This window comes from Lutjanus erythropterus, chromosome 5 (assembly GCF_056507025.1).
Source record: "Lutjanus erythropterus isolate fLutEry1 chromosome 5, fLutEry1.hap2, whole genome shotgun sequence".
In the NCBI taxonomy this organism is placed as follows: Eukaryota; Metazoa; Chordata; class Actinopteri; order Lutjaniformes; family Lutjanidae; genus Lutjanus; species Lutjanus erythropterus.
The window spans coordinates 42,977,207-42,990,256 of NC_139321.1; the positions used below are offsets into that span (position 1 = coordinate 42,977,207).

The 13,050-nt window shown below is 39.0% G+C and overlaps 1 pseudogene; it reads left to right on the plus strand.

Moving 5' to 3' along the window:
• The first annotated feature begins 502 nt into the window (after positions 1-502).
• LOC146327316 (uncharacterized) lies at positions 503-1,558 on the plus strand (annotated as a pseudogene).
• Positions 1,559-13,050: the final 11,492 nt, after the last annotated feature.

The window sequence follows — 13,050 nt, forward strand, 5'->3', positions numbered from 1 at the left end:
AACAGACTACCATTCCAAGGTGAACAGTCTACTCAGTGACACATTCATCTATGAAACACTTAGGCGAGATCCTACCAGCAGCTTCAAGAAGAAAAGGATCAAGCCATTGACAGACAGTTGTTCTACTGCCTATACCAAGGAGAAGGTATTCCTTGCATCTATGAACTGCCTAAGATACACAAAGAGGAAGCCCCACTCAGACCTATCATCAGCAGCATCAACTCTGTCACATACAACATTGTCAAACACCTGGCCACGATTTTGGCTCCTTCGATTGGAACCACATCAAGAACTCACAGGATTTTGCCACCAAGATCAGGGAAATAGAACTGACCCAGATGAAACCATGGTGTCCTACAATGTTACCTTGCTTTTCACTTTTCAGAAGCACTTGCGACAGTAAGAAAACGACTGCTGCAGGACAACACATTATCTAACAGAACCAACCTCACCACGGACCACATTTGTGCCCTGCTTGACAGTGACAGTAGCTAACCTCTATATGGAAGAAGAAGAGAGCAGAGCCCTGCACTCCTTCATTGACGACACCTGGGTCAAAATCAAGACACAGCAGTTGAAGCCTTCATGGACCATATCAATGCAGTGGACAAAAGCATCAGTTTCACCGGAGAGGATGTTCGAGGCAACAGTCTGGCCTTCTTGGATTGTGCAGTGCACATTGAAGAGAACAGAAGTCTTAACATCAATGTTTACAGGAAACCCACACACACAGACCAATATCTCCTCTTTGACTCAAACCACCCACTGGAACACAAACTTGGGGTCATTAGAACCCTCAACCACAGAACATTACATCCAGTACAGAGGGGAGGGATAAGGAATTGAAGCACATCAGGGCATCTCTCAAAACCTGTGGATACCCAAACTGGGCTTTCATCAAAACCAACAAAAGAAACAGGTCTGAGAGAGAGGAAAACAACATCCAAACGAAAAACATTGTTATTCCTACATTGCAGGTGTTTTGGAAAAACCCAGGAGGATTTTTAACAAACATCACAGTCCTGTACATTTCAGCACCCAGCAACACCCTGAGGCAAAAGCTTGTCCACACCAAGGACAGAATACTCAGACACAAGCTGGAAAATGTAGTGTATGCAGTCCAGTGTAGTGAGGAGTGCACGGACCTGTACATTGGGAGACAAAACAAACGATGCATAAACGTATGACACAACACAGGAGAGCCAGTTCCTCAGGTCAGGACTCAGCAGTCCATCTACACCTGAAAGCCAAGGGACACTCTTCTGAAGACAGCAACGTGCATATTTTGGCCAGGGAAGACAGATGGTTTGAGAGAGGAGTTAAAGAGGCCATTTTTGTTAACCTGGAGCAGCCATCCCTCAACAGAGGAGGAGGTCTAAGACACAATCTATCTGCCACATACAATGCAGTCTTAAGATCACCTCTCAGGCAGTTGGATACCAATCTACAATCACGTGACTCTAACAACTCACATGATGTCAGGGACCTTAATGTCTCTTATTCACACTTCCCTCCAAGTGACTCTGACAGTTCACACAATGGAAGGGCGGGATCATGAGTCACATGACCCTCTAGGTGTTAACAACCCCACATAGGTTTAATAGCTGAACTCCCAACCGGTCAGTCAGAACTGAAGAAGCTTCTTGGATGAGAGGTGAAACGTCTTCAAGAACTCTATCAAGTCCAGTTGCCTACAACAACCCTTGCTACGAGTACCATGACCTGGATGACAGAGAATATTCACAGACTTTGGTCAGATGATCCACAGTTATGTTATTTATTTTGGTGAATCATATCAAGTATGTGATATTATGGTTCCTCCAAAATTTTTACATTGCAAGGGTTTTTATCTAGAACATACTTGGGAGGTTCTACAGAGAACCTTTTAATATTCTGAGGATGTTATCTAGAACATACTGAGCGAGTTCTACTGAGAAGCTTTTTATATTTATCTAGAACACAGTCATGGGGCTGTACCAAGAATTCTTCTATAGTGTAATGGTTCCTACCAGAACCCTTTGTGGGTTTTACCTTTCCACCTTCCAAGGGTGCTAACAAGAACCAACCAAGGGGGATTCTACAGATAACCTTTTTAATAGGCTTTAATCTATAACCTGTTCAGGATGTTCTACACAAAACCTTTTTAACTCCAAGGAATTTATCCAGAACACACCCAGGGGGCTCTACTGACAACCTTTTTATATTCCAAGGGTTTTATCTAGAACCCATTCAGGGCATTCTATCAAGAACTTTTTTCTATTCCAAGGGTTTTATCTATTAGGGTGTTCTTCTGAGGATCTTTTTCTATAATGGTATATTATACCCTTAACAAAGGACTTCTTCAAGGATTTCAGCAATCATTGAATGACTCTCTCTTTCAGAAGTGGTTTTCTGGATGAAAAGAGTTCTTGGTTTTACAATAAACCCTTGACAAACTTTTTTTTTTTTTTTGAAAAAAGGGTTCTCCAGAAGAAAATGGTTCTTGGTAGAACCTCAGCCCTTCAGGAAGAACCCTTCTTTGTATGAATGTATTCACTGCAGATTTCTGCATTTGTTTTGTGCTGTAGGTGTGTGAAGATGAAAGCAGAGCCTGTAAGCAGTTAGCAAACTCACATCTGCTGCTCTAGCAAAAGACAAAATGACTAAGGTGTCTCAGAGAAAATGTGAATTTAAGAATTGTTTTTTATACTCATATACTGTGGTGAGAAATAATACAGCAAGGAGAATGGCTGAGTCAATCAAATCAAACCAGGATGAAGAGTGGTGGACAGGGTGTGAACATAGACAATAAATCCAAGAGGGGACAGATCAGGAAGCATAGTATTTTAGATAAGCTACAGGCTGTAGTGACAGCTGCTGTGCAAAGAATTTGATCCAACAAGGCCGTTCACACTGCAGATTCCTGTTTAATCTGCAAACATGTTCAGTCTGTAAGAATCTGCCAGAACTACTTTCTACAGAGAGTAAACCACTCATCTGACACAGTCTGCAGGGTTCTATGTCCTGTTCAGGGGTGCCACAGTGGTTGATGAAAGAATGAATAAAAGAATGAAAGAAGCTTTTATTTGTTGCCAACTTCAGAGTCCAGATTTTCACAGAGATTCAAGCTAGCAATTGGCAGGTTTGTTTTCCATAATATCAGGGAAAAAAATATACTCAGCAAAAATATAAACATCTTTTTGTTTTTTCTCACATTTTCTCCCAAGACTTCTGTGCTCACATTTAGTTCACAAATTTGTTGATATCCATATTAGTGAGCACTTCAACTTTGCCAAGATAATCCATCCACCTGACAGGTGTGGCATATTGGGATGCCGATTAAACCACGTAATTTTTGCACAGGTGTGTTTTGGACTGCACTGCAAATTTGAAAACTCAAATATAACACCCTCAGAGTTGAAATGAACAGTGACCCAGGTTTTATATGGGGACCATTGGTTAAGTGTTAAATTAACACTTTTGAAAGTGTTAAAAAATATTAACACTCAGTCTTACCAAACAAATTCTTAAGTGTAAAATATTAACACCACAATGGATGACAAGAACACTAGATAAGTGTTCAAAGTACACTACTTAGTGACACCAACAAAGTTAGCTATTCAACACTGCACCAGTATTCAGTTAACACTTTGTGGTGTAAATTCCCATTTAACTACTGTTAACTATGCTATTGATAAGTCGTACATTGTCCACTGGGATTACAGTGTTTCCCTTATAGTGTATTTGGCAGGGCACCCTGCCCCCCCAACAGACGCCCTCGCCCTACCAACAGGAACCCCACCCAGAAATTGAAGTTGTAGATTTTTTTTAAAATTCCATTATTTAATTTTTATTTTAATCAAAAGGGCCTATAACAGGTTTTTATCAAATAAAAAAGCTAACTCTAATTTGTGCAATTTCAGAGTCATTTCATTACATTTCTCCTCTCCTCTGTAACGGGCAGGTCTCCCCCCTCACTCCTCTCTCTACCATGAACCGGTACAGACACACCCACCCACACCAACTGTTACGGTAAAAAACAACAACAAACAAACAAAAGTTGTAAATGGACGACCGGAGGTTCCCCAACTGTTTGCCCCACCAAGCAAAAATATTGGCATTTTTTAAACGAACTGTACGTGGCGAGGTACAGGTAGCTCTGCGGCCGGTGTTAGCCAAAATGAGACCATCTCAATCTCCTGCCCCTGTTAACATCGCCACGACTAGACCCAAACACACCTGTTTAGCCCTCCCACCGAAGCACGCAGTAAAAAGCTGCAGACGGGTCACCACCGTTAGTCTGGCTTTGATCCAGCATGGCTGTCAGACTGTAGATACTCCGCATGGCTGTACAAGACTGAACTTGGTGAGTCAGTTGATTAATGAAGATGGATGGATGGATGGATGGATGGATGGAGGGCAGCACGGCGCCAGGATTTTAATTTTGGGTGGGCCACAGTAACTTCGGTTGGGCCTTTTAATTACGTAAGTTAACACTGTTTCCAACTGGTAATCTCACTTTAACAAAAATCACTGGTATCAAACTGTGGATGGCAACGAGCACTTCCAGTTGATTATGACACTTTTAAAATCTTTTTAACAGTTTCAGTCGGCAGTTTATATTTATTTCAAATGGCACAGGATATCTCCTTATCTATGTTTTCACTATGGATCAAGTAGATCAGTATATCAGTTCATTAGGAAAACTGTCATTTTATTCATTTAAATGCATTTTCATTTGATCTGGCTGGATTACTCTTTTAATTGATTGTAAGGAGAGAGAGAAACGAAGCGACCAGAATATGGGTGAGCTACAATGACTTTTAACAGGAGAGAGAGAGCACTGCGATGTGCTGTTCATTCATAAACTTAAGTATCTGCGCTGTGAAGGTCATCTGAAGACATCAAGTCAGGCAGCAATATTCAGCTCTACCTCTGTATTGTCTACATTTTATAGACGTTCTAGTTTTGATGAAAAATGCATTCGCATGTATAAAATAAAACAACGATATGCTTTCCTCAGTACACGGTCATCATTTCTGCTGAACAACCGCCATAGTGTGACGTGCGTGCGCAAGCGTAACATATCTGGTGCAACGAATTATGGCCCATTCTGACTGGCCCAGACCTCACATGTTATAATAGCTGAATGAATGTTGTCTTTTTGTCAAATGGAAACTTTTTTGACTTAAGGATGTATTAAAATCCTGATTTTAATAATTAAAAATAAAAGTTAAGTCATTTAAGGTGGGCCAATTGTATAAGTGGGTGAGCCCAGGCCCGTTAGGCCCACCCATAATGCTGCGCCTGATGGATGGATGGATAGATGCATAAATGAATAAATGAATGAATAATTAAATGTAAACAGCGTTCCATTGCTAAAATAAAAAAAATGTGAACACAAATCAGTGTTAACTGTTTATTCAGGTCCAAATGCTCTGTAATCATGGTAATGGGGTCCTTTGATGTGAGGGACCCCAACTATGGACCACGCTCATTCCAGCCCAGGCGCCCCTCCCAAAGCAAAAAAGCTAGGGGAAACACTGGATTAACACTATTAGAGTTGTACAATGTACAAATGTACAGTCTGTTTGTGTTAGTCTAACCATCCACCACCCCAATAATCACTCCAAAAAGTTCTGCAATGACAAATATTTTATTTTTCTTTAACAGGGCCTTCACACCAAATTTGACAAGGTGCAGGGTACTCCTAAAACCCTGTACAATGACCTTGTACAATACTGCCCAAAACATGAGGTAGTTTGTAACTGTTGCATGCCCTATACAATGCAGCTATCTGGCACAACACAGAAAAATGAGTCTGTAACATAAAACATCTGGACATCGAAGGGCTTGAAGTATCTTAAGACATGAGGTGTAACAACTGAAACATTATGAATATTGTCAACAATGTGAAAGACATGAAAATACTCCTAAAATGTAGTCTCCATTTCAGATACCAAAAAATAAACTAAATTTCAAAGAAAGATGCAAACAATCTTATTGAACACTGTCATCTCATTAACATCTGTGCAAACAAGACCTGTGTGATATTCAATACCATTATGTTTAACCCAGGTTGTAACACTTACTTTACTTGACAATATGAAAATACTCTGAAACCAAATCACAATTTTAAACATCAGTCAGAATTTTTTATTTGACAGGCCCAGACTCAATACCTTTGGCAGACAGTGATTTCCAATGATAGGCAACAGCTATTTGGTGTTTCTTTCCAAGGGACTTCATTATGTTATGTTAAGTTTTTTATGCTGGACTCAAAGATTTTTGTGTTTTGCTTCATACCTCATACTCCAAACATGTATGTACCAATTTGGGGGATACATCCAGGATAATGGATCAAGTGAAGGGATGAAATCATTTTCAGGATACAAAACTGTATCAATAATGTTTTAAAAATACAGTCATTCCCTCAGTAATACAAGGGGAAAATACTATGTCCACAATATGCAACAACAGTGACAACAAATACCAGTGTGTGTCACCATCTGGAACAACATCTCTGAAGATTAGCAGGAGGTTCCAAATAAGACACAATGTTTGACTGACATTAAGCCCAATGCCACTGCCAGTACAAAACATGTTTATGTGTGATGGATGATTATATTAATCCATGAAGCCATAGTTGAATGCATATACACTTTGAGTATGTGAATCAGAACTTTATTTCTAATGAAAACATACTCCAAACAGCAACTTAATCTCATATTGTGCTACACCTTCTAAGATACCATGCTTTATATCAAACACAAAGTTATCTGATATATATATAAGTATAAGTATGGCAATGAATTGAGTATGCTATTGCACTTGACCCCAAAACAAGAATGTTCCCTTGGATTCTCAACAAGATAACTGTAATGCTTCTCAATTGTTAATTTGGTTCGCAGCATCACATGTGGATCACTTTCACTAAACACTGTTTGAACTGTTGCTTTATCAATGAGACACATTCTACAGTAATAGTGTGCAGTGAAAGATTCAACATAACCTAGAATTGAGTTCTGACCAAAATTGTCACCTGTTACTTGTGCAATGGTGCTAAAAACAGGTTGTTCAGTAAACAACACTTTCATTCCATTGTTCTAAACGGAATAAGTATTTTATCGATGCCATATTTTTTGCATCTTGCGAATGAAACAGTATAAAAAAAAATAAAGTGGATATTCATCAGGGATGAGTTTAGACATGGTGGCAAATTGCAGAGTGTAAAATATAAACATCCTAGCTTATGAATATCTTGTTTTGACCCTAGCACATTTGATGTTTCAAAATCATAATTAACTTGAATTTGCAATGCATTTTTTGATTTTGAATACAATGGGTGGTTTCGATAGTATTTTCCATCACAGAAATCCTGGTATAAGCTACCAAGAGCAGAGGATTTAGTAATTATACAACACCTCTTCATTCTTGGAAATGAACTCTGTTTTTAACAGTAGTATGTAAATGAAAGTGTCATTTACTGGTACCTGCTTATGTAACATAGTTAAGTAAGGTTCATGTTAAAAGTAATGTTTAAATCGCGCTAAATGGGATCACAGCACCATCTGCTGTTTTTAATCCGTACCTGCAGTTAATAATAGTAGCAAAGGATTATGGGTAATCCTCAAAGTAAGGGATGATTTGCACTGAGGTAATGTATCTGTGAATGTCTGTGGACAAAACGATGATAAAACTTGTAAAAGCACTTCAAACTTAAAGCTGACTGTGTTTCGTTTAATATTAGATGTTTAATGTTAATTGTGCTAAATTTTTGTTGAGTCAGCTATGGCTTTTTATGTGTTTTATTGCGAGTAAAAATATCCCTCGAGCATCGCTAGCTTAAAGTAACGTATACCGTCTTTCCAGAGAGAGAGCATGTGCCATTGTCCACAAGCAATGATGATTATGCTCTATCATCCTTTGTCTTAACTGCAGATACATGGAATAAATCTGACTGTTACCAACCCAAAGAAACAGCTCCAAGAGATTTATTAAGAAGACATCACACACAGAGGTCACACTTATGTACTCCAGATACTCTTTGAATCATATCTTACTCCTAAGTGAATTTCTAGTGGTTCAACAACACCCCATTTCTCACTAAAATATTTAGAATTTAGAATTCATTTAGAATTTATGTTTAAGTCACTAAAATGATTGAAAGTATTAAATTGAAAATATGAAGAACTGAAAAACTGTTGTTGAACCACTAGAAATTCACTTCCACTGCATTTCTACTGGGATTTTCAGCAGGCATTGCATTTAACACTACTCTTTATTTTTGCATGAACTACACTGACATACTCCTCTTTTGACATCTGAGATGCTGAGGGTTGATTTATCAAATCAAGGTCCATGTCACAGGCATCCTGTTATGTGCTCATGTTAACAGTACTATGACAAGCATATAAATGCTTCCTAAAACCTGCAAAACTTCTAAACTACAGTGAACATCCTTTTTGAGCACAAGTAACAACAAATTTTTTGCCTGGATATAACCCATGAAAAAACTTAAGATGCTGAATTCATGCCCTTGGATTTGCAAATATGACACCTATACATAGTTCAAGAACTCTGCTCTTAGCTTCTTATTCATGAACATGGTTTTATGTCATTTGGCTGTCTTTGATAACAACACAAATGATACAGACTGAGAAAATAAGACTTTTGCCAAAACATACCCTATGCAACAAAAAAAATGAAGTGCTGAATATGTGTACATTCAGTGACATACAAATGTTGCATGTAATTTAGCTCCTGTTGATAAACTTGGCTCTCAGCTCCTTCACCTTTGGATTCTCTTTAGTGATATCAACATCAATACTATAGACTGTTGTCTGGAGAAATATGTACATGTTGCCTCAGACTCAGGTGCTGATCCTCATCCCAGCCGCTTCGCACTTGAATGGGAACCGATCCAGCAGGCACTGAAGGTCACAGCCCAATGAAGCTTTCAGGACCACATCATCTGAAAAAAGCAGCTCCTCAGCCCACCAAATTGCAATCCCTCCATTCCATGACTATGCCTCAAGATCCTGTCCATGAATATCACAAACAGAATTGGTGATAAGGCATGTAGTGGATAATCTTAGCTTTGTCCATCCACTGGATGCTCTAAGATGGATCAGCTGTTAATTGCTGATTTGGAGCCATACCTGGCATTCTGAGAAGGCTGACCTGAGTTGGCGACCCCTCTTAAGGCCATTATAAAAGTGGCCTGGACACTGCTTGATCCCATGAACTATCACATCAGGTTAACTGGTTAAAGATGTTTAATATCTTGGGCATGTGAAAATGAACGTAACAGATGGTATTAACATTCCCCATTGTGTTAGGGTATAATTACCCAAGAGAAACTGTGTTCTTTGCTCATTGCTGTAGAGACCACTGATCTCTGTATGCTTTCCAGCCCATTTGCAAATGCCAAATTAAACTTGCATAAAAACAACTTTACATTTGATTCTTATTTGACAAAACTGCATCCACAGGCACAGCCCTGACAGAGGCCAACCCTCACCAAGAAAGAGTCGAGCTCTCCATTGTTGTGTTGTTGAGTTATTTGACTACCTCAGTGACTTTCTCCAGGGAAATTGACGCTGATCCCCTATCATCCTCTAGCTCTGACTTTACCATAGAGGGTTGGTTAGTTGGGTTCAGAAGTTCCTCAAAGTGCTCCTTCCACTGCTGGATTACCTCTGCATTTGAGGTCAACAGCATCCCATCCTTGTTGTATATAGTTGGATGGTTCCCCGTTTCCCCCTCCTGAGGTTTTCCAGAACTGCAAATGTTGGTGAAGTCCAACATAGCAGCACTCAGCCAAGGGTTTGTGAGTATCCCCATGCCCGCCTGGTGCCTCACACCCTTGGGGAAGTGAAGAGTCCAACCCCTACCCAGTAGTGAGGTTCCAGAGCTGAGGTTCTGCGTAGAGGTAAAACCCACCAGATCTAACTGATAGTGCTCTACCTCCCGCACAAGCTCCAGCTCCTTCCGCGCCAGAGAGGTGACTTTCTATGTCTGCAGTGCCACCCTGTGCCACCCAGGTCTGGTCTGTCAGGACCACCTACGTTCACTGCTACCTATCAGGCAGTGCACCTGACCCCAGCAGTTCTTCTCACAGTTGGTGGGTCCATGGGATGGAGGAATAGTAACCATGCCGCTTTTTCAGGCTGTGCCTAGCTGGGCTCTGTGTCATGCCCAGCCACCAGGCACTTGCTGATGGGCCCCCCTTCCAGGCCTGGCTCCAGATGGGGGCCCAGGGCTTCCTCTGGGCAGGTTTTCCACACACCTTCCACATTTTCTTTTCGAACCATTCTTATTCTGTACAAGAGCTGAGACAATTCCTCGAGTAACTTGAGTAACTTGATTACTAAAAAGCCTCAAGGCAAATTATTTGACTTGAGACTTCGTTTAAATCAGGTTTTGCACATAAAGAAACTGAAACTTGGTATTAAATGGGCTCACAAGCTTCACCGTTTAAGATTTGATGTAATTTGTCTCTCCTCTGTGTCCATGCAGCTCCTCCATACACATACATGAGGGTGGTCAGTGTAGTAAAATGAAACAGGTGAAGTAACAAGTGGCCGGGATTTCACCACTTTAATTTCACTTAATTCTTCATTTCATTTTACTGTCAAGTCAAAAACTACCTTAATTTGCTCACCTTGATTTTCTCCTCATTTCTCTTCTCCTCAAACTCACAGACCTCTGGATTCACTAGAATGTGCCTAGCCACAGCTCCCTCCATTTCTCTCTCTATGTCTGTCTAATCTGTCGACTTTCTCCATCACCAGGATGTTTTATAAAGTCACCCAAAACACAACTTGTGTTTTGTTTTGTTTCCATAGATATGTTCTGTTTCCACAGCAGCAGAGAGATACATGTGGAGGAGGCTTTTGTTTATGACAGTTTCTTTAAATGATCAAAACAAATGTGACATTGACCAAACAACTGCTCTTATAAGATTGTACAACTGTTTAAGTGTGCCTATACATTAAACATCAGACTCTGTCTTTCTCTGTCAGACCTATTCACAGCAGAGTGAACAGGTGAGGGAGGGGGAGGAAGGCATTTTGCTCACTAATCAGTCTAGTTTGTGACTAGTTTTGGTTTTTCTTTTTTTAATATACCTGGATGTCTGCACAAATTAAGTCTATGTGTGGGCAAAATTGTAGAGTGCAACATCATATATATTTTATATTTTCCATAAAACTCTTTCTATCACATAGCATACAATATGCCAAGGCATTGAAATAGAGGGGAACAGTACATTGGAAAAGTATAAAACAAATTAATACAAAATAATATATAATTTCAAGTACTTTTCCCCCTTCTCTTAGTAAATTCAGGTTATATTTAACCACATTATAATCTGATATAACCAGAGTAGTTCTAGTATAGTAGTTATATCATATTTCTAGATGCAATGAGTGCCTCCTTCCTAGCCTCCAGCATACACTGGCCTGCCCTCTTCATCCTGGCAACTGAGAACTCCATAGTTAATATCTCTATTAAAGAGTGATTCCACTGATGAATAGAGAGAGTGTGCAGTGGTTGCCATCTGACAGCCAACATATTTTTAGCAACAGTACATGCTGATAACCACTGCTGTCTTTGAGTATGGTTAAAGTTCTGCCCTGAATCATCATTCAACAACATAAATTCTGGAGAACAGTTAATAGCCAAGCCATATGCTCCTGATAGACATTTTGTTATTTGTTCCCAGAAGCTTTTAACTGGTGGACACTCCCACATAATGTGTAAAAATGTCCCTGTGTGATTCAAATCACATAAGGCACAGTTTGGAGAAGTGGTTATATTCATCATGAAATGCCATTCTGGTGTCAAATAGTTTGATATACAAAATAAACGTATTCCTTTATGATTTGGGTTTGGGGATGAGCAAGAGACATTCCTCCAAACTCTGGACCAGTTTATATTATATGATTCTGAGCAGTCTGAGCAGGTATTCCATACCTTTACTATGGCTAATGTACTCTGTGTATATTCTAACAATGTATTATAAATTACAGAAACATGTCCTTAGTTAATCATGATAGTTTCTTAAATAAAACCATTATAGGATGAGTAATAGGTTGCCTGTCACAGAGAGCATTTGCAGCTCATATTGCAGAACATAGCTGCAAAAGAGTTAGATAACAAATTATGTTTCTCTCAAGTCCTGAAAGCTTCTTAAATCTGCATTTTTTATAATATCTCCTAAGTTGTGAATGCCTCAATTTTACCGTTGCAGTGAAATAAATATAAATTGTTATAAAATATTGGTGTATGCCAATTAGATTTCCAATCATATGTTTTTTTTTTTCTAATTTTTGAATATTTTAAATTGTATAAGCAATTATTTGACCTTACTTCTGTCTACATTTTCTAACAGAAATCCCTGTAAACAAAATGTCTTGTAATGAGACTGGGGCCACCAGCTTCTGCTCAATCTGAGCCAAGGACTTTTTTTATTGTTGTCAAACCAATTTATTAATGAGCACAGTGTAAGAACATGGAAGTACAATTTGGAATTTGGTACTGCTAGCCCTCCTAACTCCCTCTTTGGCTGTCTGCCCCTCCATAAAAACCTATTAATAATACTTTGTATTTTTTCCCAAAATCTCAGAGGGTGGTATATAACTACAAAAATTAATTATGTGGAATACATTCATTTTAATGACTGAAATTCTGCCTGATAAGAAAAATGGGTAAATTATGCCATCTTTCCAAATCAAGTTTTATCATATAAAGACTTCTAGTACAGTTCTTAGAAACATTTTTTTCTGAAGATGTAAATACATTTATTCCTAGGTATTTAAAGTGAGCAACTATAGGTATATTAAAATTGGCACATTCTTCTTTACTTATATAGTTCAGAGGTAGCAAAGACAGCTTAGCCCAATTTATTTTGTAGCTGGAGACGTAGCTAAACTGTTTAAAGATTTTAAGGATACTTGGAAGTGAGTGCTGTATATCATACAAAAACAAAAGGACATCATCTGCAAATAATGAAATATCATGTTGGGTAGATTTTACTTTTATCAGTGTGATACTTGGAGACAGCCT